Genomic DNA, 26,886 nt, shown 5'->3' on the forward strand with positions numbered 1-26,886 from the left:
CCCTACTGTTGCACTCTCTGGAGTGGAAGTAGTAATTTTGACCCCTACGCTATTCAAACCTTTCCCTACTGTTGCACTCTCTGGAGTGGGAATAGTAATTGTTACCCCTACGCTATCCAACCCTTTCCCTACTGTTGCACTCTCTGGAGTGGGAATAGTAATTTTTGCCCCTACGCTATCCAATGCTTTCCCTACTGTTGCACTCCCTGGAGTGGGAATAGTAATTTTTACCCCTACGCTATCCAACCCTTTCCCTACTGTTGCACTCTCGGGAGTGGGAATAGTAATTTTTACCCCTACGCTATCCAACCCTTTCCCTACTGTTGCACTCTCGGGAGTGGGAATAGTAATTTTTACCCCTACGCTATCCAACGCTTTCCCTACTGTTGCACTCTCTGGAGTGGGAATAGTAATTTTTACCCCTACGCTATCCAACGCTTTCCCTACTGTTGCACTCTCTGGAGTGGTAATAGTAATTTTTACCCCTACGCTATCCAATGCTTTCCCTACTGTTGCACTCTCTGGAGTGGGAATAGTAATTTTTACCCCTATGCTATCCAACGCTTTCCCTACTGTTGCACTCTCTGGAGTGGGAATAGTAATTTTTACCCCTACGCTATCCAACGCTTACCCTACTGTTGCACTCTCTGGAGTGGAATAGTAATTTTTACCCCTACGCTATCCAACGCTTTCCCTACTGTTGCACTCTCTGGAGTGGGAATAGTAATTTTTACCTCTACGCTATCCAACGCCTTATCTACTGTTGCACTCTCTGGAGTGGGAATAGTAATTTTACACTTCCGCTATCCTACGGTAATAATATTGGATATTTTTTCTTTATATTATGTTACTATATATATATATGTTTTAACAAATAATATTGTAATTTTTTTTATAACTTTAATTAAATATTTAATTATTATAAGGTAATTTAAGTATTTTGAAGTATATTTTAGTAAATAATTTTTAATATTAATTTAATTTAACATTCTTTTTAATAAAGTCAATATTTTTACAAACAATATTTTTGTAACCGATATTTTTTATTCGATATTTTTGTACGTACCTGTTTGTAGATACAAAGTCGATATTCTGTCTGTCGATATTTTGTCGCCGATATTTTAGGTAGTCGATATTATGTCCCTCGATATTATGTCAGTAATCCAGTATTTACATGGTAAAACACAGTAAAAATAACTATTATATAAAAAATAACTATATTACTAAAAGACTAGACCTTATTTCTAGCGCTCGTGTTCTCAACAATTCTTAACACAATAGAATAGTTACATCTATAGAAACTCTTTCTCAATTGATTATTTCAATATTCAATACATTTAAATTTAAAAATTTGGCGGTAAATGCTCCTAAATCATGTAAAACTTTCTTTTACAAATTCATTAGCATGTAATTACTTTGGGGTAATCAATTAGGAAATAGTTTAAACATTCAACCAATCAGCAATATGCATTTCAGGAATAATTTATAACAATTGACAACCATTCCAATTTTAACCCCAACTTCTTGTGTATGAATCCAACGCAAGTAAATTCCTGCTAAGTGCAAAAATGATGTGAAGGGATGTACCACTTTTCAGCACTCTGAGGGCTTCATCAAACCTTCTGAACCCCAAATTCTTACATACTTGGCAAATCCAGTTTTTCCTATTCTTAATGTATACTGTTAAAAAAAACAAGATATGTGGAATGTTTCCTATCTGATTTAAAGTGCATAAAGAGCAAGTGTCCTCCTCGAGCATGGGGCTAGTCTTCAATTTTGAAGTATATGATCTAATTTGAAGAATTTCATTACAGAATTTTTTCTATACTATTTTCGCCATATTCGGTCAAATTTTAATCTCTAAAGTCTTCAAATGCAGGGCTTGGCTTGAACCTAGGGAACTGAGATGCCAAATGGCCTGGGATTAGGTTACAGTGGTGGGTATGTAGAACATTCTCCTAATATATTGACTTAAGATGTTTCTTAGAGTTAGCTTGTAGTGCTTGTAGCTCACTCTAGTACGAGGGTGAGCCACGTTTAATATACCATGCTTTTAGATATTGCAGCCAGGGGAAAGTTTGATTTCTATCTATTCCATAATTTCCTTAAGACCTTTTCTTTAGTAGTCAAACTCCCCCGTTGTCCACATTCTGATCCAATAGAGAATTGGTCTTAACACTGCAACATGTACTATTTGTTTACTATTTAAGTCAGTCAGTCAGTCAAACCACTTTATTCGGTTAAGTTAAAACCATAAAAGTACAAAGACGAAATACAAACATGTATGTGCAAAAATACAATATAAAGTGTCCACAGTATAATACAATCCGGCAGTAGCAGTCTATGTGCAAAGAACGCAATACAGTCCCGGTCAGATAAAGTGCATTTCAGGACAAACGTGGCAATACATCCAAGATATTTGATATAAATCTCAATTAAAACACCAATCATAAGAACAATATATAAAAAGATAAAATCAGAACTAAAACCGCGTTAATTATGGGCTCTCCACCCGGCTATTACTCAACCGGACAGCTGCCATAAGAAAACTGGCTATATAAAAAATCTCATTGGGATCATTTAATAACTGTAGGTACAATAAGGCTGGCCTAACTTGGATGAAACCCTTTCTTCTTAGTAAAGGAAAAAGAAACCTCTTCCTGATGTCGCTATACAAATCACAGAACATTATTAGATGCATTGTGTCCTGGACTAAGAAATTAACACAGGTGCATGGCTGTAGCTCTTCCAGCCTGCACCATCCCTTGGAGTTCCCTAGCGAAAGGTGAATTAAGTTAAAACGGAAGCGTGTAAGGAGTATGCGATGGAAAGGCTTAGTCACAATTTTCAAGTAAGGTTCCATCAACGGCGTGGTTTTTAAAAGGTAATGTGCTTTTACCGTTACTCTTTTCAACTCCAATTCCTCCCTTTGTAATGCCCACAAATTTAAAAGCTGTTTCTTCACCCTACTGGGATCCATTTTCGTAATCGTCCCGGGATCATCATAGAGGTCCTGTCGACCAGCAGTTACCAAAATTTCCCTTACATAAACAAGCCACCTAATCTTATGTACATAATCCAAAGTGAGACAATCCCTGAATGTTGTTTTGGATTTCCACGACCAGTAATATCTAAAGGAAGAGTGAACAATTTTATGTCTTCACTGGGACATACTGTGACAAGAAAATCACCGAAAAATACGTACAACTTGAAAAGAAATGAAGAGTCCAAATACATAAATGACTACAACTCAGTCATTTTGTCCATGTGGAATGCTAACATGGATATTCAATATGTTGCTGACAACTCTATTGCTGTGGCTCGATATGTAACGTCTTACATCACAAAATCAGAAAAGATGGAACTGAAGGAAATGTGGGAGGACATTTCCCATGAAAAGAGCCTAAGTAAGAAATTATACATTTACAGTTTGAAGATGTCGCATCGAGAAAATGGAGCATACGAATGTTCAGATCGGTTATCATCAGCAAGTCTGTATGCCAAATCGAGATCCATCATTTGGGTGAGTCTAGGTCTTGCTGCAACACGAAACCGAGTTTTGAAGTCTGCACAAGAAATTGAATATTTGGCGGAGTTTCAACCAAACAGTACAGATATTTTGAAGACAAACATGCTGGATACATATTATCCAAATAGAAGTAGTCATCTTGAGAACGTTTGTCTCTATGAAGTACTACAAAGCTATACTTTTAAGAGAAATATGACAGAAGATATCAATAAAGGAGTATATGCTGTAATTGGATGTGAAGGATGTCTGGTGAAACAAAGAAAAGGACATTTGATTAATCATCGTAAATTGTGTTGCGAATCTCTTGATAAACGGGAATTTTATTATTTAGCTCTTTTGCAACTCTTTAAGCCATGGCGTTCAGAAAAGGAACTACTTGGAGATTTTCTCAGTTTTGAATATTCTTTCAATGCAAACAAGGATACCATAGAATGTCCTGTTTTTTCAAATTATCTGCAAATGTTGAACGATGAAATACAGCAGGAAGCTACCATTGCAGCAGAGACTGCTAGAGACAGTTCTCAAGACAGTCAAAGTTCTGTTTCGTTGAGTCAGGATCCACTAGGAGGACCAATTATCCAAAATGAAGCTGCCACTGCCATGGAAGAGGTGAAAAGAGCCATGGAACAAGCTCAGGAGGATGTAGTTAATTTAAAAGATTTGGAAAATCAACTAAACGTGCAGCCCAAATAAATATATGATGAAGTCACAGAACAGATTGAGCATGGTTTACGTCATGATAAAAAAGAGTGCTCATGTACATCATTTGAACCTGTCTGACTGTATGTGGGTGGAGAAGCCGGAACTGGGAAAAGTTTTCTAATTAAATCAATTGCAACTTATCTGCAGAAAAGAACAAAGTCATCACTGTCTTGTGTTGTTACTGCTCCAACTGGGTTGGCAGCACATAACATTAAAGGGATTACTTTACATCGTTTATTGATGCTGCCAGTAGAGCATGATAATAAATTACAATACCACAAGCTATCTGGAGAAGCTTGTTGTGAAGTTGGTAGAGTCCTGAAGAAAATGAAACTTCTTATCATTGATGAGGTAAGCATGGTTTCAAATGTGATGCTTGCTTTTGTGCATTTAAGAATGCAACAAATTCTTAAAACAGAGTATGATGTGTTATTTGGAGGCAAACACATCATTGTATTTGGAGATCTACTGCAGCTAACTCCAGTGAAAGGACAACCAGTGTTTAAGATGCTTACGCATGAAGATACAAGAAAGTGCCTAGGAAGCATTGGAAATGTGAATATCTGGTTATATTTTAAATATGCAGAACTGCTTCAAAACATGCGACAGGCAAAGGATAAAGATTATAAAAATATTCTACAAGATGTAAGAATTGGAAAAGTAACTGAACATGGCAAAGAAGTTTTACAGTCACGATTAATTTCAAATTTGTTTCCAAAGGAAAATATTCTCCCAGAGATTATTTATCAGATAAATGCTGGAAACAAAACTGTAATATGCTTGATGCCAACTCTTCGAGAATGTTCAGTCTTTAACAACAAAATGTTAGAGTTAGAAAATCAAGAGATTGTGAAACTGGAAGCTATTGATAAAATAGGGCACGAAGGAGTTACTATTGTTTTGTCAGAAAAGTTGAAATCAAAGTTGGATTCTTTAGAGAAGACAATTTCTAAAACTGCTGGTTTTGAAAAGACTCTATATGTATGTTTAAATTGTCGTATAATTTTACGACGGAATTTAAATGTGGAAAGAGGTTTAGTAAATGGAGCAATGGGTCATGTTGTTGATCATGTGATTTACCGAAATAGAGATGGAATTGAATTTTTGAAAATTAAATTCAATGGAATTGAAGAAGTACAACAGTTTAGTCGTTGTTCTGTTCGATTTTTGCTTGTGAAAGATTCATATGTCCGCCGAAAACAGTTTCCTGTTTCTTTGTCATATTCAGTAACTATTCATAAAACTCAAGGGTTAAGTGTAGATATTGCTTTGATGAATATTGGAAGTTCTGTCTTCAAGGAGGGTATGGCATATGTTGCTTTATCTCGAGTCAGAACTTTATCTGGATTGTACTTGATTGATTTTGATGAGACAAAGATTAGTGCAGATCTAAATTGTGTAAAGGAATATAATAGGTTAAGAAGAGAGTATGCTCCAAATTTACCTCAATATCCTCTATTTGAAAAGCGTGTGGTAGGCCGAAAAAGAAGAAATGAGAACAATTGTAGCAAGGCTGTAGCAAAAAAAAGAAAAGTAGATGAACCAGTAATTGTAAGCAGAAACAAAGAGGATACTGTTGAAGATATTGTTGGATTTCAGTTTGAGAACAGTTCTGGTGTCAACTGCTATGCTAATGTAGTGGTTAATGTTGTTTTTTTCCTCCAAAGTTTGCAAGAACAGATTGTTGAAAATCGGGATCAAAGTTTTTGTTTTTTGTTCAATACTGTGTTTGAGAAATGTAGCAGTGATAGAACAAATATAGAAAGTGTTTCTGATATTCGAAATGATTTAGACATATGTTCTGGTATAACTCAATTTTCTTAGGATATTCAGCAAGATTGTCAGGAATTTCTAATGTACATGCTTGTTGTATTGCAAGAGGAAGGTATAGATGTTGAAAATCTTTTTGGCCTTTCTTATAAATGGGAACATGTCTGCGATAATTGTTCCTTTTCAAGTAGTACAACAGTAGATACTGAAAGATTTATATATTTGACTTTACCAGACTGCAAATCAGTGTCTTTTAATAAGCTAGTTTGAGCAGCTGATCAAAACATGGTTTGTCCCCAATGTAACTCTGCAATGCTATCAACATTATTTATACAAAGTTATGGGCAATACGTAATTTTAATGTTCCAACGATTTAGACCTGATAAAACTAAATTAACAAATTTAATAAAAAAAATTGTGGCTTCACAATTATCAATTTCAGGAAGAACCTTTGTAACAGTAGCAATTATTTTCCATGATGGTCCTTCAACAACATCTGGACATTATACAGCTTATTTAAAATGTCAAAAAGGCTGGACTCATTGTAATGATACTGTTTTGACTTTTCAAAAACATTTGCCTTGGGACTTAAAATATTCTTACCTAGTGTTTTTACAACCTAAATTTTAGAAAAAGTAATTGGCCTAGAAATATTTGAGCAATTAATAAACGTTAGTCATCAGGATACTATTTGATGTTCAGATTCTGATAGTTTACTGGTTGTTTAAGGTTTTATGGACATGATACACATCCTTGGGTGGAGATATAAATATTGTTAGGTGTTACGAAAGACGTTGAAGCTTTTCATGCAGAAGGTTGGGAAATGGAAGGTCAAGAGTATTATTAAGTATTTTCCAAACAATGGAATTTTTACGTACTATTTGGCCATGTGGGAAAGTATATCAATGAAAAATGAGTTTCTCGGGTAAATGTTGATAATATATGTTTTTACATAAGTTTGTAATGATACTCAATTGATTTTCAAACAACGTTTGCCTTTTGACTTAACAAATTCTTACCTAGTGTTTTTAGAACCGAAATTTAAGTGTGTTGTTCAAAATTAGTTTGTGAGTGAAAGTGATCAAGATAATTAGTAAACTGGTAGTTGTCATAGAGGTAGTGTAAGTGTATCACATAATGAGTGATATCAGTATTATAGGAATTGTTAATCAAGAGTAAGTCAGAGGTGCAAATATAATTATTGTTAGATGATGAAATAGATGTTGGACTTTTCATTCAGAAAGTCGGGTAAATGGAAGTTTAAAACTACTATTAGAAGTGCGCGACGCAGCGGACAAGATGGCCGCTCCCCCCTGAGCTCGGCGATCTCGGTGGCGCTTTAATCACGGAGGACCCGCTTCCCGATGGCGTTTCTTGGCGGAAACAGCTGATTCAAGCGTTGGAAATGCCCCTCAGCATATGAGTATGTTCCTGAACGTGAACATGTATTTTTTAAGGTCGAATTCTGCATAAATGTCCTCTCCTCGGAAACGGCCGCCATTTTGTTTTTTCTTTTCTTCGTTTTTTTCTTCAAACATCCTCCTACTGCTCCTACATGTTGGATATGACCTCATGACTGTGTTTTACCATGATGGTTTGGACATTAGAGGCATTTGACATCTTTTGAGGTATTCTGAGACATTTCCTGCATTCTTTTTTGTCGTCTGGTTCTTGCCTCTCATTTTTACCTCAGCACTTCGCCTCTTTTGTGAACTGTTGCTTTTTGCTTCTCTGGGGATTAATATAATTTCTTTTTTGCGCTCCTCTCTACCACAGCTGCAAATTATTCTTTCTTGAGGTTTTTCTGTTTCCACTTTCTGCAGCCCCTCTTGGGAATTATCAGCCCTCATCTCACATTGCGCTGTCTTGTCCTTTGACTCACGCTGGTTTTTCTAGCTTATTGGCTCTTTTATTGCGGATACTACTGCTACCCTGCAGAGGTTGGACGATAAGTGGTCCAATCTTGATAAAAGGGTCACCGAAGTAGAATAAAAAATCAGTGATGCTCAAGATGTTGCTGCCAAACTGGATAGCCTCACCAAGGAGGTTCAAGTACTCAAGAAAACATCCGAAGATTTGGAAATTTGAAATAGGCGCAATAATCTACGCATTAATGGCATTCTGGAGAATTCAGAGGGGTCTGACATCATCCTCTTTTTGAAGACACAAGTCCTGCCAATTGTTGGGCTGCCTAAGCATGTGGACGTCAATATTCAAAGAGCGCACCGTCTTGGCCCTAAAAAACTCCTCTTCTTCCTCAAAGCCTAGAGGCATCATTGCCTATTTTCTTCTCTATTCTGACCTCATGACTATTTTACATTCTGTCAAACAACACAAGCAGTTATTATGGTCAGGTCATAAACTTTTTTTCTCTCAGGATGTCTCCAAACAGACTGCGACGCGTTGAAAAGAATTTCTGGATCTGCGCCCGCGCTTCGTTCCATGAACGCTAGATACGGACTTATTCATCCTTATTTCTTCAAGGTCACATACAAAGAAAGGACATTTAGCTTCGAGGATCCGGCTGATCTCCGCAGATTCATCCATTCCCACAGAGAAGATTCCATGGAACAAAGCAGCTCTTAACCTTATAATGTCTCCTTCTCTGTGCATCGTTTATTGTTTGCTATGTGATGACTTGTTGTTTCTCTTCGTATTACTTCATTTTTTTGATTTTGTTGTTTTCTAGGCTCGTCTCCCAATGTTTTGAGTGTCAGCTCCTCCACTGTACTGTGCTGTTATTCGTTTCCGTCATCCCAGTTTGCTGCTTTTCTTGCATACTTGTTCAGTAAGTTTCCTTCATTTGTTCTTATTGTCGTGCTCGGTTCCAGGTTCTATTTGTACTTTTCCCTTACTTTCTTTTGTCTCTTTTTTTAATGCTCCTCTGAACTGTGTTTTTGACATTTTCCTTCTTGTGCGGTCGTCTTTTCCTGTTGCTCCCGCTCTCACTTCATTGTTCTTATCGTTATTTGTTCTGTATGGCTGGAACCGTTCTGGTTTCTTTTGCCATCCATCTTTTTGCTGTCTCCTTTAGGGTAGCAGTTGGCTCCCACTTTCCCTTCTTCTCACTACCCCTTCTATTCCTTCTTTTTATTTTCTGGCTTCTTTCGTGTTTTTCTACTTCATTCATCTTTTCTCTGCTATTCCTCCCTTCTCTCCTTTTGTTCTGTGGTACTGTTTTTTTTTCTCTTTTCCCCTTTTCTACTTTTACTCTCCCTCTGCAACTTATTATGGCGGTAATGCATTGTCTCTCTTCGTTCTCTCTCTCTCATAATCCTTGCTGGTTACTTCACTTCTTTTTCTATTTCACCAAGCTTGTCACTAGATACCTTCTTTTATCTTCTCTCCTTTTTTCTCTTCACAACTGCTATATTCTTATTCTCTACTCTCTCTCTATTCTCTCCCTATGAAAGGTTTCCGACTCATCTCTTGGAATGTTAAGGGTCTCCGCAGTCCTATTAAGAAACAACGTATTTTGTCTCACCTTGCCCGTTTAAAATGTCAAATTGCCTTTTTGCAAGAAACGCATCTTTCTACACAGGAGCTGTCTATGTTACGCAGACAATGGGTTGGGGAGGTTTACTGCTCTCCAGCTGTTAATCATAAAAATGGTGGTGTTATTTTATTTCACAAATCCTTGTCTGTTCAAATACAAAAGGAAACTGCTGATTCTAATGGTATTTGGTTGCTTCTGGATTGCACTGTTAACGACGTTCATCTCTCCCTTTGCAATGTTTATGGTCCTAATGGTATTAACCCGTCCTTTTGGATCGATTTTTCCTCCCTTCTCTCCTCTAATGGTAATGAAGATATGATTGTTGGGGGGATTGTAATTAATTGATGGACCCTTTCCTGGACCGCAAATCCCAAACACGTTATGTCCCTAACAAAATGCAAAAATATTTCCACAGATCCATTTCCTCCAGAGGCCTAATAGATTCATGGAGAATCTCTCACCCTGATTCTCTGGAATTTTCCTTTTTTCTCCTGTGCATGCTTCCCATTCCCGAATTGATTATATCTTTCTCTTCCATCATGCTTTCCAATTCATGACCAACTCTGAAATAGGCTCTATCCTCATCTCCGATCACGCCCCTATTATTTTGGATATGGACTACCCCTCCCCCACCCTCAAGACCCACCGATGGCGCTTTATCAATTCACTTTTACTTGACCCCACCCTCACTGAACATTTCACACACTTCACTTCTTTACTAACAACTTAAGCACCTCTTCTGATTTCCACTTTATTTGCAACCACGAGCTGCTGCTTGTGGTTGCATTATCGATTTTGTGTCACGTAAAAAGAAGAAGGCGCTTGCTCAGGCCTCCTCTTTTCTTAAACGCATTAAGGAACTTGAACACCTTTATTTTACCACCAACTCTCCTGACTCACTGTCTTCTCTTAATAAAGCTAATATGCAATTTAATAAACACTCTTGGGACTCCGCTTCTAATCTGCTTCTCCAATTTAATGCCAAAATCTATGGTGGCTGTAACAAGGCTAGCAGAGCTCTGGCGAATTACCTCAAAATCAAAAAACAAAAATCTAAAATTGTGTTGGATTATGGACCCACAGGGCTCTCCCCAATCCTCAGATGCTAAAATTCTTGATTGTTTTGTACAATATTACTCTACCCTCTACACGCCTGAGTCCAATCCCTCTGTTGAACAAATAGACTCCTTCTTTCACTCTATCCCTAAACCTTCCGCCCCTCTGGTGGACTTTTCCCCCCTTGATGTCCCAATCTCAGAAAAAAAGATTCTTGCGGCTCTTTCTCTTCTCCCCAAACATAAAACGCCTGGCCCAGACGGCTTTACAGTACGATTCTTTCTCCACTTCAAGACTGTTTTGGTTCCCTATTTGCTCCAATTAATTAATCATTTTCTCACTACCGGTGAATCCAAAGGCTCCTTTACACAGGCAATGCTTGTTCTTCTCCCCAAGAAAGATAAGGATCCCTCCCCGTGCAAAAACTCAGACCCATTTCCCTTATCAACACTGATTGCAAAATATACGCAAAACTCTTAGCTCTACGTATCAACTCGATTATTCCCGATTTGGTCAATATTTATCAATCTGGATTTGTAAAAGGCAGGTCTATTACTGATAATTCGAGGACCCTTCTTAATATTATTCACCTTTCTGCAAAAATGGATACCCCAATCGCGGCTATTACCCTGGATGCTGAGAAAGCATTTGACCGTGTTAATTGGGATTTTATGTTTGGTTCGCTTCGTTGGCATGGTTTTAGCCCCACTATCCTCAAATATATACAATTACTTTACTCTGGTCCCACTACTTCTATCTGGGTTAATGGTACACAATCTGCTTACTTTCCCCTTCACAGAGGAACCAGACAAGGTTGTCCACTATCCCCTCTCCTTTTTATTTTGGCGTTAGAACCCTCTCTTGAGAATATTCGACAATCTCCTTCCTATTCTGGTTTTCTTTACAAGGAAGTTGAAATTAAATTTACTGCTTATGCAGATGACATTTTGCTGTATATTTCAAACCCTGCTGTCGCCCTTCCTGCTTTCTTTTCCTTACTGAGCGATTATTCTTCTGTCTCCGGTTACAAGCTAAATATGGATAAGTCGGAGGTTCTTCCTCTCAACAAGTATTGTCTCCCTCATATGTTCCATGGCTCCGGTTTTGAGTGGAATCCTGGTTCCATTAAATGTCTCGGAGTCCTATACGCTAACACCATTAGAGAAACTATTAAAATCAACCACTCTGACATCCTTAAAAAACTCTCCTCTCTTATAGAACGTTGGTCTCCCCTTTTCCTCTCCTGGTGGGGTCGTCTTTCAACTATCAAAATGATGCTCCTTCCTATAGTCAATTTTTGTCTTTCCATGCTTCCTATATCTCTCCCCCATTTCTTTTTCAAGTCCATCAATAGTCTATTTACTAAATTCCTATGGAATAAGCGTAAAGCTAGAGTCTCTCTGCTTCGCCTCCAACAACCTAAACATCTGGGTGGTGTTAACTTCCCCAATATTTCGCGCTTTCACTCTGCCTTTTCCCTCAAACAAATTTGGCCTTTTCTTCTGGATTCCTCCTCCTCACCTGTAACGGCTTGGAGCTCTTTGGAATTAGCTCAACTTCTTCCCTTCTCTTTCCTTACTGCTACTAACCTCACCCAGTCACCTCAAAAGCTTGTATCTCCTATTTTTAAACACTCTAAAGCCGTAACACTTACTCTTTTTCGCTCCTTTTCTTCGCCCTCTGATCTTCATTTTGACACTCCACTCTGGTACAATAAATCTCTCAAACTACGCAATCGGGCACTTTTCTGGAAGGAATGGATCGATAAAGGAATTTTTACTTATAGGCAACACCTTTCCAATGGCTCTCTACTAACCTTTCAGGAACTCCGTGACTCTTTTGGTATTTACACTAAATATTTCTCACACTTTCACACACTTCTCCCTACATTATCCTCTATTATTTTGCTGGATCTCCTCCCTCCTCTTCTCCCCCTCTTATTATCCCTCCACCTAATTTCCATATCCCTTTCAAAGCCTCGGCTATTTATAAATTACTCTCTCACTTTCCTAGTGACAGGCCCAAAACCAAGCTAGAACTTACGTGAGAGTCAGACTTAGGTCACACCTTTTCCATGCTCACTTGGGACTCCATTTGGTCTAAAATTCACTCAGTTTCTCGTTCTGCTAGCACCACACAGACCTTCTACTTTTTTTACAACAGACTTTATTACACCCCCTCTGACCTGTATAAATTCAAATTAATAGATTCCAAAAAGTGCTGGTCTTGTTCTTGTGCCACTAGTGACCTGTTTCACATGTTTTTTCTCTGCCCTAGAGTTAAATTACTGTGGTCCAATGTTTGGTCTACCCTTAACAATATTTTGTCCACTGTTGTTCCTTTTGATATTGCTACTGTTTTTTTGGGTGGATTGGCTCCAATCTGGAATGTCCCGCATCACACACGTAAATTCATCGACCTTTCCATTGCTATTTCATTCCAAATTATTACCAATATTTGGAAAGATACCACGAATGTTGTGTATAATGCTTGGTGGAACCTAATCTGTCATCATCACAGATTAGATCGCGCATGTGCTTCGTCAATCCCTCTGTTGATTAAACGTGTTTTATTATGGTCCCCTTTAACAGAGTTTTTATCTAGACATACCCCATGATCACCTGATATTACTTTCTTTACCCTTGTTCTTGCCTAATTTTGTTTGAGATAATGTATTCCCTGTTGCACTTCCTTCCCTTCTCTTTCCTTTTCTTTTTTTCCTCCCCTCTCTTTTTCTCCCCAAAATGGAAAAGTTATAAAAGCATTTCTCATTGGTATATTGTTTACCCCTTTCTGGGGTCAGGTTTTACATTTGCATTGTTTTCAATAATTTTCCTCATATTTTCTTGGTGTTTTCTGCCATTGTACTGATGTTCTACGTTGTAATAATCTACTCAATAAAGCTTTTTAAACTTAAAAAAACCTGCTATTAAGTAATTTCCAAAAAGGGGACTTTCTATATACCATTTGGACATTTGGAAAGGTTTGTAAATGAAGAATACGTATTTCGGGTAAATGTGATTAATATATGTTTCTATATCACTTTAGTTTGAGAGTATAATAATGAGATACTGTATCTTAGAAATTGCTGTTTGAAAGAAAACATTTAAGATAAGTTTTATGTTTTTTTTTAAACACAATCATTTTGATTGTGTTTTTTTTGCCCGCTGTGATATGATGAATAGTATTGAACTCACTGTTTTTAGTGAAAATCAATATATTCTGAGAACAGCAAAAATAAACCATATAACATGTTGTACAAGTTAATTTGCATTTTGTATTGTGAAATATATATTATAACATATTTGTTTACTCTCTTCCACAGATATTACATTTATAAGGTAAGTTCGACCAATAAAAAATACATTTTCATTACTTTTTTATTTCTGTTTCTCTGTATCCTTCCCTTACTGCCTCTCTCTTAACCTCACTGCTTTCATCCCTTCAGTTTCTCACTCCCTTTCTCTTATGTTCACTCCCTTTAACTCATCCACATTTTGTCACTGACTTTTATTTGCTCCTTCACTCAGTACCCTTCTCTCACTCTTTCCTTCACTCCCTCTATTTCCTCACTCTTTTACTCTTCTTGTGCCATGCTAATTTGCCTTTATTCATCCTCTATCACCTCTGTTTCGTCAAACTTACTGTCATTCTTTTACCCTACGTCACCCCTGTCCCTTTATTGTGCTTCCCTCACTTATCCTCATTCCCTATACTTTACTCCCCTTCTTCTTAGTCTTCTCACCCACTCATGTTAAGTCAGTCCCTCTGTTTCACTCCCCTTCACCTCTCTTTCCTTCCTTTGCTCACTCACTAATTCCCCTTCTGTCACTCACCTAACTGCACTTCAAACATACCTTCACAAAACTCCCTGTGTCCTCTTATTTTCTGTGTACTCTTCGATCACTCCCTCTCTCTTAGACTCACTGTTGTTAACGCACCTTCACTAATTCCGCCTTCCCTCTCCCTCATTTCCCTTCCCTAACTCCTCTTTCCTTTTTCTCCTGCTTTGTCTCTTTCCACAGATATTTCATTGATAAGGTAAGTACAACTGACCCCAAAAACATTTTTATTTTTATTTTTGTCTATCCTTCCATCGCTCCCTGTCTCTTAGCTTGACTCTCTCCGACACCTCTCTTTCCTTCTTTTGCTCCCTTACTCATTAACCTTCCCTCACTTGCCTTACTCCACTTCACTTACTCCTTCTGTCACTCCCTTTCAACTCTGACATCCTCACTTCTCTTTCTTCACTGTCTCTCTGTTAGCCTTACTTCCTCTTTCCCTTCACTGTCTCACTGCCTTTCCCTTACACTCACTCTCTTTAACTCACCCACACTCCATCACTTGTCTTTCTTTGCTCCTTCACTCAGTCCCCTTCTCTCACTCTTTCCTTCACTCCCTCTGTGTACTCACTCCCCTTGTTTTCAAGCTCATTTGCCATCTCTCTTTTGACTGTGCTATGTCTTCCTTTGCCTGTTCCATGTTTCTCTGTGTGAGTGCCATCTTACCCTCTGTCTGCACAATATATGCATGTGCGTGTGTCATCTTACCCTCTGCTTGCACCATCTCACCCTCTACTTGTTGTATCTCACTCTCTGCATGCACCATCTTACTCTCTACCTGTGGCATGTGTCCCTTTGCATGTGCCATCAATCTTTCTTGACTCTTAATCTCCTTCCTTCTCTCTTGTATTGTGAAATATACATTATATGCATTATCCTTTATTTGTTTCTTGTGTTTTACAGATATTATTTTTTTTAAAATAATTTCTTTAAGTTTTTTTATATCTTAGAAGGTAAGTATAAGAAATAAAAAACTTTTTTTGCATCAGTGTCTACGTTTTCATTATTTATAAGGTAAGTATGAGAATCAAAAATAAGTTTGTTATCACTCTCTTATTGTGACAGAATAACTGCCCCACTCTTTCTCAGTCCCTTGCTCCCTCTCTCTCTACATGTCTCTCCCTTACAGTTAATCTCCTTTGCTCTCTCTTTCTACCACTCCTCCTCTTTACCTCAGTCAGTTTCTCTCTTTCTTTATTTTGTTAGGTTTGATCTTATTCTCCTTCCTTCACTCTGTTATCCATTTCTTACCTGTTAGTAAACCTTCATTTACTGGCACTCCACTTCCTCCAGTGCACTTCCTTCTCTCTGTTTCTCATACCTCTTCCCTTTTGTGTTCACTTTTGTTTACACTTCCTTGTTTTGAAAACAGTGACACAAGCCCTTAAATATTCGTTAGTTACCACCGAATACTATACGGCCTCAAGGCCCATAGGAATCAATGGCAATTACCGAATCGGTAAATACCGATTCGGTAAATTGACTGAATTATACAGATTCGGTAATTCCAAAAGAGAAATTACATACATCCCATTTACCTATTCTTAAATAATGAAGTGGTATGATTTGGGGCCCGATGTAGGTAGGCATTTACCGAACGGTAACGGCCGAATTTGGCCGTTACCGACCGGTAAATGCCTTTTCCTATGTAGGAGGCCTTTATTTACAGATTTGGTATTTTTACCGATTCTGTATTTACCGAATCGGTAAAATTACCGAATCGGTAAATACAGACTCGGTAAAAATATCAAATATGTAAATTCTAATGTAGGTAGCACTGTTGACAGTGCTAGAGGCGTCTAAGAATTCGTTATTTACCACCCAATACAATTGGGTGGTAAATAAGGAATTCCTGTGTACATGCACACCTGTGCATGTACACCTGTGCCATGTGGCACACATACATGCCCTAAGGGCCCTAAGGGCATGTATGTGTGCCACATTGCACACAAGCCAAAAACAGGGGTGCTATAGGGTGTCAAAGTGACACCCTGGTACCCCTGGCAGGATTCGGTATTTACCGATTCGGTAATTACCAAATCGGTATTTGCCATTGATTCCTATGGGCTTCAAGGCCCATAGGAATCAGTGGCAAATACAGATAATTTGGTAAAAATACCTACATCCCCATTGCCAGTTCTTAAATACCGAATCGGTATGATTCGGTATTTAAGATGTGGTAATCTGGGATTACCTACATCGGGCCCTCTGTATTTATGAGTAGGTAAATCGAGATTACGTACATCTGGCCCATTGAATTGTAACATATTTATATACATATGTTACATTTCTGTGCTTTGGAAGAAGTACAGTATACTATAGGTAAACACCTTATAGGTTTATGCTGTACCACATCCTTATAGTTTTGCACTTTGACATTCACTATGACAAACTTTTACATACAAACATAGAAATTTAGTTCTTTCTTTAACCCCTTGCATGCTGATGACGAACCCCAGCCGTCATGCACTACGGTGCTCGTGTGCTGATGACGGCTGGGGTTCGTCATGGCCCGCCCCTGTTCATTTGTTTACAGCACAGGGGCGGAAACGGGCCAGCAGTCAAGGGGTTAACCAGTAGAGGTAGTTCTAAAAAGAACTGTTTTTTTGTTTTGTTTTTGTTTTGCTTGAAAAACGATGGAAAAAAATAAACTTTTTAAGGCAGATAATTGTTCAACCGGAACAAACTATGAAAAATAAAGAAAAAAAATATGGGGTGCACCTGTGCTTCCTGTTTTTTTGCAGGATATCTTGAATGGATTCTTGTCCAAAGGCTATCAGTTTCTGGCAACGAATGCATTGCATCATTAAATTCTTACGTTCTGGTTGGATATTTGCAACCATTGATGCTTGCATTGGTGGTGCTGTTGGTTGAGAAGAAGTGCTGGAGGCAGAGCCCTGCTCCTCCGATGATCTTTTCATTACAGCTTTACTCCAATTGTTTGGGTGTATATTCTTGACATGGCGTTCCATGCTAAAAGTTCCAAAGCTGTACTTCTTCTGTGGATCCCCTCTGGAAAGTACCGTGTCACAGATTTTGCATGTGACAAAAGGCGCATTTACCTTTTTCTGTCCTTCTGGGAATTTAAAACATTTCCAAACTATGGACTCTTTTGGTGATCTAGGGGTATCAGGAACAAACTCAGGTTCCTCATCTTCAGAATGGTCAGATTCCTCATGTTCTGAATGCTCAGGTTCCTGCTGTTCAGACATTTCAATAGATTTTTCAGGAGCAAAGTGCTGATGAAAAAAGGTGTCTCTTCCTCGAAAGCCAAAGAAGAATGCTGAACATGGGAGGGGTCTTTCAACAATTGGAGTAGGAAGTATTATAAACCAATTAAATCTTTTGTTTTGAGGTCACATGGTTGGACGTAAGCTTACGGAGCGCTTACGTTGCGTTTACGGAGCGCTTACGTAAGCTTAAGTTGCGTTTACGCTCTATTTGCGGAGCGCTGACGTCATCTTACGATGCGTTTACGTAGTACGCACCCTCGCGAGATTTATAATTGCTTAAATAAAGTTATATATGGTCTTTAAAAGTTTAAATTAACATGTTCTTTATTATCCCAGATAATGTGTACCTTTACATTGTGCTTAAATCAATGAGAGGACTAGATAGGCTAGACCGTATCCCCTGGATTATGTATATATATCAATAAGGACTAGCTAGTTAAAGAAGGTTTAGGAGACTCAGGTAGGTACGTCAATAAATAAGGAAAAGCACTGTTTTCCTTATAAAGCTCTCACCCACCGACCTAGTCGGTGGCATGCTTCATCATCTGGCCCACCACAGTGGCACCGAATGTGCCCCGGGTGTGCTTCAAAGCCAGGTGACTGCAGAGCTGGTATGTTGCTGAGTGTGCAGTGAAAAAGGGTGAGAAAGGTGAAGTTTAAAAGCTATACAGTAGGTCCCAGCACCCAAGGGTTACTTATCTTTAATGAACTGGGCCTCTGTTAGCGGATAAAAAGGCAAGAAGACGTAGATTGGAGTACTAGTTATGACCTCCAACGTCTAGTGTGGTCTACATGTTTCAGCCAGTGCCTTGTAGATTTTAAGCTGGCTTTCCTCAGGACCATTTGGATATGTGAAAAGGTGCAGATTAAATAATAATAAAATTAAATTTTAAGTGATTGTGTTGTCTTTTCGCTATGTGTAGCGCACACTAAGGCGATATAACTGTTATAGGGTGATTCCCTCATAACGGGCGCCGCAGAAGGACGAATAGGTCCAAGGAGGAACCAGACCGCAAAACTCGGTCTCTTTCTCTGCCAGATGACCCTTGAAGCTTTTTACAAGATAAAACAGATCAAGCTTGAGGGAATCCCCCTCTAATGTTCAAAAAATATTTAAGGTCTATGGTAATGTGCAAAACTGTGCATAATCAAAGTGCATAAAACCTGTGCAAAATAATGAATGTGCAAAAATATGCTATACCACTATTAAAAAGCCTTTCAATAGTATAAAAATGCATATTTAAAAATATGTGTGATATATAAAAAAATACTTAAGTGCTATGAATAAAATGATTTTATACATTAAAAAACCATTCTGTAAACTTGAAAAACTGAACTAAAACTGTCTCATGAAGATTTAACTGTAATTGTATATTGAAAGACCAATTCATAATGCGCATGAGGCAGTATGCATGGTGACAAGGGAGTACGTGACAACCTCACTATTCACAGACAAGTGTGCAAATCCTCCCCAGCGTTTAGACCTCTCGGATGTTTACTATCGAGGTTTAAGATGTAGTGTGTTTCTAGTTTTCTGAGGATTCCTTCCCTGTCACCACCCCTACGCAAGGGCATTACTGCATCTATTACATAATATTGTAAAAGATTAAGGTCTCTTTTATGGCAATCATTGAAGTGTCTAGCGACCGGGTACGCTTCATCACAATTAGTGATTGCCCTCATATGCTGTAATACTCTTTGATGGGCTGGAAGTTTAGTGCTGCCAGTGTACCTTAAACCACAGGGACACTCCAAAACGTAGATTGCAAATTCAGTCTTGCATGTTAAATATTTCTTGATGAGAATGGGTTTATCAGAAAATGGAGAAACATATGACTTTTTATTAGTCCCATGTTTACAGGCTTTGCAGGTGAGACACTTATAGAAACCTTTTCTACTATTTAACCAGTCAGATTTTACTATGACCTCTGGACTGCTAGTCACCAACTATTTTCCATTGAGCCTGCCTTTCGGTAAGTAATGGTGGGTGCAGTTGTAGACCCCATTTTTAACATTGGGTCATTTTGGATTATTGGCCAGTGTTTGGTCATAATACTCCTAATGGCACGATGTTGCTTTTTATATGTAGCTATTAGACGGATTCGGTTTTCACTGGGCACTGGTTGGGTGTTTAGCCTCATAGCTTTAGTTATTAAGGCTTCGTCCCTGGGGAGTGTTTCCGTACGTTTCATGGCTGCTCTAATGACCTTGTCATCATAGCCTCTTGCCAGAAAACGGAGACGGCATGCTGCTTGTTCCTTTGTTACATCCTCCTGCCTACTGCATATTCTTTTAATGCGTAGCATCTCCCCGTAGGGGATGCTATTTATTAGATGGCGGGGATGGTGACTTGATGCATGCAAAAGTGTATTTCCTGCAGTGGCTTTTCGATGCAGTCTAGTCTGAATAGTTTGGTGACTAATAAACACTTCCACATCTAGAAAATTGACTGTGGTATCACTGATGTTGAATGTGAAATGGAGGTTGAGGGAGTTAATGTTGAGATTCTCAACAAATGCCTTCGCTTCACTTTTTTCCCCTCTGAATATAATAAACAGATCGTCTATGTATCTGTAAATACAAATCACATGATTGAGCATAACCTCTGAGTATTGGCCCCCGAGTACCTGCTTCTCCCACAGCCCCATATGCAAACAGGCATAGCTGGGGGAGAAGCAGGAACCCATTGCCACCCCTCTTGTTTGTTGGAAGCACATTTTGTCAAACATAAAATAATTATTGCAAAGACATAGTTCGATCATATCAGTAATCATTGTGTTGTGTGCATGACACTGTAATGGTCTATTTTGCAAAAAATGTTTGACAGCTTTAAGGCCATCCATGTGGTTAATGCTCGTGTACAGCGAAGTTATGTCTAATGTGACTAGTAAATAATCCTCTTGCCACAGAATGTTTTTTAGTTTCCTTAGGAAATCACCAGTGTCCTGAATGAAAGTGGGCAAGGCAATCATGTGCCCCTGTAGAAAAAAGTCAATGTATTTAGAGGAATTCTCTAGGAGGCTTCCACAGGCAGAGATGATAGGCCTGCCAGGTGGATTTTTGGAGTCCTTGTGGATATTAGGGATAAAGTATATATATACATGGTATGACTGGGTGATTATTTCGTAAACATTTGTACTCGTCTGAACTGATGAGTCCCAAGCCTTTCCATGCCACAAGCTTCATGTAAAATTTGCTCCAAAAGGTCTTGATTGTAGCAATGTCCACTCTTTTATAACAGTTTTTGTCATTTATGTGTCTCCAGGCCTCCTCCATGTATTTTTCTCTAGGCCAGATGATGACATTGACACCTTTATCCGCCTGTCTGATGATTATAGATTTACACATTTGTAGTTTTTTTTATCAAGGCATGGTATTCTTGGTCCCTTCCCGAATATTAAATTTTTGTACATGTCACTTTGTGTTGCAATTTTTGTCTGAAACCACCAACTCGTGGTAATAGTCTATATAGTCTATATTATCCTTGGCCATGACAGGACAGAAGGTGGATTTAGGTTTAAAGTCTGTTAGGCCAGCCCCTATTGTCGGCTGGTTCATGGCACTTGCTGGCAGTTGGGTACTTTTGCCTAGAAGACCAAGAAGGTCCATTCTGAGATCCATGTCACCTGCTTTAAGTGTCTCAGTATTTCCCCCTACTGCTGCAGTGATCCCTGTGGGTTTTGATTTAATAGCTTTGGTGGAAAAGAACTTTTTTAACTTGATTTTACGCACAAATTGAAAAATGTCCACTCTTGTTTGTGCATATTGAAAGTTACCCACAGGGCTATATGATAGACCCAATGATAAAATCTTGGTTTCTGTTGTATTTAGAGCAACATCAGAAAGGTTGATGACAGACATTTCATCTATTGCATTTATTGTCCCTTTTTGTTTTTCCAATAGTTGTTTGTTTTCTTTTTTCGTGATTTTACGTTTGCATTTCCTGCGTTGATGGCACTTGAAGTTGCAGAATTTTGTGGCTTGTTTACCCTGGGTCTTAAGGGGTCCAGACGATCCCGCCTCACACAATCAAGCTCTTGCCCCAGGGTGAACTGGTGAAACCCCAATTCATTGCTTTGCCCTGCTTGTTCATTATCTGATCCACTCTCTGCCACAGAGCTGTAATCAGATAGGGAGGTTGAAGACTCAGCTCTTACGACCATCTCCGCCTGTTGCTGTGGTTGCGCTGAGCTGCGTGGGGGGTTGGTTATGTTTCTTTTCACATTTTGAAAGCGCTTGGCAAATGTGAAAACTTGACCCCTTTCATAATCTTCCTTGTCTCTTTGAAACTTGAATGCCTTTCTTTTGCGAATATTTTCTTCCTCTTTATTGATTCTTGCAAGCATATATAGCGCTCAAAACTTTTCCTTAGTTGGCAAGAAAAGAGGCAGCACTCATAGGTTGAGAGATATCACAGTGATTTAATGCGGGAAAAAGAAAGCACAAGACGCGTTTCGGCATAAGCCTTTTATCAGTGTGTCACTCGTGACATGCAAACAGCAAGTTAAATAAAGTTATTTCACATTCATTGACAGTAACATAGGACTTAACCCTTATGCACCACAACGGGCGCCATCTTTGAATGGTGTTGTATCCATTAAAAGGGTGTGTTAGTCATATATTGTCATTAGATGATGACATTTCAATAGAGCAGTGGATCGGCAAGTGTCCTATGTACAAAATGTCAAAACATGATTTATAAACTTATACTGAAAATACAATGCAATTCATCAAAAAGTGTATCATGATATGTCTCAACACAGTTTCAAAATTATAGAGAAGTGCATCGAACTTGTCAACAGATAATATCTCAATTGGTCAATTCCAATATCATCTTACAAAGAAATCAGTGTAAACTTATATAACACTATCATTCTTATTTTATGTCTGTGATGAAAATAATTCATTAGCATAATCGCCTTCTCTTGATTCCAAATTCTCTATATATACATATATACATATCTTAGGCCCTGCAATCACTGCATAGATGGTAAATTAGTGCAGGGAACCACAAACAAAATTCCAAACTTAAGCAAAGAAAAATGCGAAATTCATACATGGCAGAAAAGCAGTTCATGATTCTTTAAAGTTCATGACTCTTTAAATACAGCTTTGAAACAGATCATTCGCCAAGGGGCGTATAATTGTTACAGTTTCATTTTCCCAAGTGACATGACAGTTCCTCTCCGCTGTTAAGTCCTCTCGGGTGTTTTTTGGAGAGGTTTACAATATACCTAGATTCCAACCTGCGGAGTCTTCTTAACCGATCACCTCCTCTCACATTGGGTGGGACAATGTCCAACCCAAAGAATTGGAGTTTAGTACGGTCTTTGCCATGTTCTTCAGCAAAGTGCCGGGCAACCGGATATGCGGTGTCAACTTTCTCGATTGCCCAGAGATGTTCCAGAATCCTTAGTTTGAGTTCCTTACTTGTGCTGCCGATGTAGCAAAGGCCACATGGGCAGAGCAGGCAGTATACTACAAACTGGGAACTGCAAGTTATACATTTCTTGATGGGCACTGTATTGCCAGTGTCCGGTATGTTATGCGATAGCACTCTTCTGCTCCCGGCACAGGCCTTGCAGTGACCACAAGGAAAAAACCCCGACATTTGTTTCAAGGTATTAGTCTTTAGAGTTGGTTTCTCCAGATGACTGGAGACCAGCATGTCACCTAATGATCTGGCTCTGCTAAACGTTATTAGAGGATGAGCTGGTAAATCCTCCTTAAGTATATTGTCTGTCTGCAGTATGTGCCAGTTCTTATTAAGCATAGTTCTTAAGTCTTTGGCACCTGATGAGTATGGGGTGATCACCAGTCTGAACTTTCCTTCATTGGTGTTAGCTTTCTTCTCTCTGCCAACAGTATGATTATCTGAAGCCAAGAGTGTTGCCCTCTGTACCCTTCTGACCTTCTTTAATGTGTTTTTCAGTAATGTTTCCTCGTATCCCCTAATGGAAAAGCGCGCTAGAGACTCTGAGGCAGCCGCCTCAAAGTCAGAGTCCTATGAGCAGTTCCTTCGGAGCCTTAAGAATTCTCCGTAGGGAATGCTGTTTTTTAACTGGGGAGGATGGCTACTGCTGGCAAAGAGTGTCGAATTGCCAGCAGTCTCTTTCCTATAAAGAGTAGTATGGAGATGTTTTACTCTCATTTGACTTGTAAATGTTCCATTTATTATTTGCGTCGTTATTTGTATTTGAATCATTATTTGCTTATATATATACATATATATAGCGCCTTGTACAATTGGGGAGAGAGTAATCATGTGAACAACTTAACCTTGTGAATTTAAGAACAATTCTTGCTGGTTCACGTTCACTTTGTAACTAACTTGTATTTATACAGTTATCAAAATTTCCGTGGTTTTTAAGGTGTAAATATATATTTATATATTTTATAAATCAAGCCACTTGTACTTTCAACATAGTATGTTTATAACTTTGCATACTAATGTTAGCGCATGAGGAATAAGTATTTTTTCCATGTTGTTGAAAACCTTGTAAAAATTGCGCGCGCACTTGCACTTTAAATGTATGGCATTGGCTATCGGCAACTGGCCATGTGATCAAGCTGTGAAAGGCAAAACGCGTTATGGCGGCGGCAGGCTTGCTGAAATAAAACACCTCGATTAAAGCACCTAAAACTGGGTCTGTTCCTTCGTCAGTGTTGGATTGTTTGGCTGAGGCGGCTGCCTTGGCTAGTGACGAATTTACGTGCATTTGTGTTACCGTAGAGGCTTCCACGGTACGAGCAGAACCCCTCCTTGTTGGTTTGGGCTAAGCGGCAGGAAGCATTCCCTCGGCTGGTAACCCGGAAGAGGTTTTACGGACTCCGGGAGGAGTAAGCCGCGTTGCCCCCGGGCGCCTTGGATTATCGGACTGTTTTGAAGCTGACACCTGAAGGAAAGGAGCGCCGGCCGGCGCTTGCAGCGGTGAACCAGCGGGAACAGTCTGTTTGAGGACGATCCGGTAAGGAGTGTGCGTGTGTGACGGTGCTTGCTCACTGGATTAGCACCAAACAGCGAATCGAGGTGGAGCGATTGTAGCTCCCAGCCCAAAGTGCCGTAATGTCCGCAAACAAGTTGCGTGAGCGGGAGGAGGCGGCGGAGACGATGTTCCTAGATTCCCCGGCTGGGGGGTCTGGCCAAGTCCCACAGGCAGCGCAGGCAATCACATGGAATCCCACCGTTCGGGACTTGTTCAAGAAATTGGAAAAATTGATGAGATCAGAACAATCGAAATGGTGGGAGCACAGGTCTCTTTCTAGGTTCTTGCAAGTCAACAGAGTACCTAGGGGGCTTAGAATAACATTAGCCCCCAGCTACGAGAACCCTGACCCGTTAATGCTTAAGGAATGGGCTGAAGCCAATTTAGAGTCATCTGCAAAATTGCTGAAAATTCTGGTGAAATATGCCTCAAGTGACCGTGATAAGTTGCAGATTGAGATTGATAAATTGGAGGAGGAAATAACTGGATTGGGCACAAATGATCAGATTAAGAAATTGCGTGAGGAAATGTTGGTCCGTTTAAACAAGGAAGAGGAAATCATTAAAAAGAGGAAGGCCTACAAGTTTGAGAGAGATCGCTTGGACTATGTAAATGGCCACATTTTTACTTTTGCCAGGCGGTACGATGGGGTGAAAGCTAGAGTCAAGGGGGCACAGAGTAAAGTGCCTGCTACACGTGACAACTCCATTTCTAGCTCGGAATTAAGTTCCAACATCGAGAGCGAACCGGAAGGCGAAGGCAGAACGGACCAGGCGTTGGGGTTTACCAGGCTTACCATAGCGGAGGAAGTGGATTGCCTATGCCTGGATCGCAGGGACACGCTGCGATCGAGAACAAAACAAGCACCAGGCGCAACTACCGGCGGAACCAACGCCGTAAAAAGTGCAGGAGCCGCAAAGGCAAAAGCAAAGGGACCCCCGAAGGGGAGATGGAATCGATCCCAGAAACGCAATCAAGCGCAATCGGAAACACCAACTCAGTGATCAATCTCACGAAAATGAAATTGACCAAGCAGGAGGAAGGAGTTCTTGCTTTGGGTTTGTCATATTGTCCGCCGAACAATTTTAATTATGCAGATGCACGAATGGATACTTACAGGTTTATCCGTAAGCTCAAATTGAGCAAATTTCATTGTCTCCAATCCAAGAAACAAAATCCTGTAGAAACTAACAGCCCCACTTTGTTGACTGTGGGAGACCAGGAGGACATTAATGTGATATGGTCTCTCCAGAACGAATCTTCTGGAAATGAAGGGGGTAATTGTAACATGGAGCGAATCAATGCAGCAGCAGGTTTGACATCCTTCAAGCCTAAATCAACTTTTCAGCCCACCATGCTCCATGACATCATAGACGTTTACCATGATCTAGTGACCAAAGAATTAAAACAATTATATGTTGCCACTAACAGTAAGCGAAATGTCATGAACAAACGCAATTGGAGCTACATGCAACTGGTGGACAAACTTACTGCAGACAATAATATTTTGGTGCGTCAAGCAGATAAGGGGGGTAACGTTGTTTTGTGGCCTCGGACTTATACTTGCAGGAGGCGGAAAAACAGCTCAGTGACCTTGCATGCTATAGAAAGAGCAATTGGCCCACATTGAAGGCAACATGGGGAGACCAGGCAGCCAAACTCCAGGCGTGGAGAAGTGCAGGCATTATCACGGTGAGTTCCGCTTTATGAGAAAAGAACATCCAGTGGTTCCTTCGTTTTACTTAATCCCCAAAGTCCACAAGAACTATGCCACACCCCCTGGACGCCCAATAATCTCTGCAATAGACAGCTCCTTAGAAAATGTATCAAAGTACATAGACTTTTTTCTCCAGGATTGGGTGAAGGGTTTGGACTCATATGTGCAAGATTCAACGGATTTCATTCGTAAAACAGAGCATGTAGTTTGGGGCCCAGACCTTGTTCTAATGACTTTGGATGTATCCTCGCTATACACCTCAATTTCCCATCGAGATGGGCTCAAGGCAATAGAACATTTCCTCAACAAACGTCCCATATATTATGGGGTTCACAACAGGATTCTGTTATCCATGGTCCAAATGTGTTTGGAGCAGAATTTCTTTCTGTTCAATAATCAGATTTACCATCAAATTAGAGGTGTCGCCATGGGGTCTGTTTCTCCCCTAGCTACGCATGTTTGCACATGGGGCTATGGGAGGAACAGGTCCTGGCGGGGGATCTGCGAGCAACCATGGAACAGCATGTGGTCACCTATTTACGTTACATTGATGAC

The 26,886-nt window shown here is 39.5% G+C and overlaps 1 protein-coding gene and 1 pseudogene across 1 annotated transcript in view; one reads left to right on the forward strand and one right to left on the reverse strand.

Annotated features, from left to right (window-relative positions):
• USH1C (USH1 protein network component harmonin) overlaps positions 1 to 26,886 on the reverse strand; it is a 697,039-nt gene that overhangs the window by 627,215 nt on the left and 42,938 nt on the right. The window lies entirely within an intron of this gene.
• LOC147731094 (uncharacterized) lies at positions 3,632 to 20,237 on the forward strand (annotated as a pseudogene).

This window comes from Lissotriton vulgaris, chromosome 2_1 (genome assembly GCF_964263255.1).
Source record: "Lissotriton vulgaris chromosome 2_1, aLisVul1.2, whole genome shotgun sequence".
In the NCBI taxonomy this organism is placed as follows: domain Eukaryota; kingdom Metazoa; phylum Chordata; class Amphibia; order Caudata; family Salamandridae; genus Lissotriton; species Lissotriton vulgaris.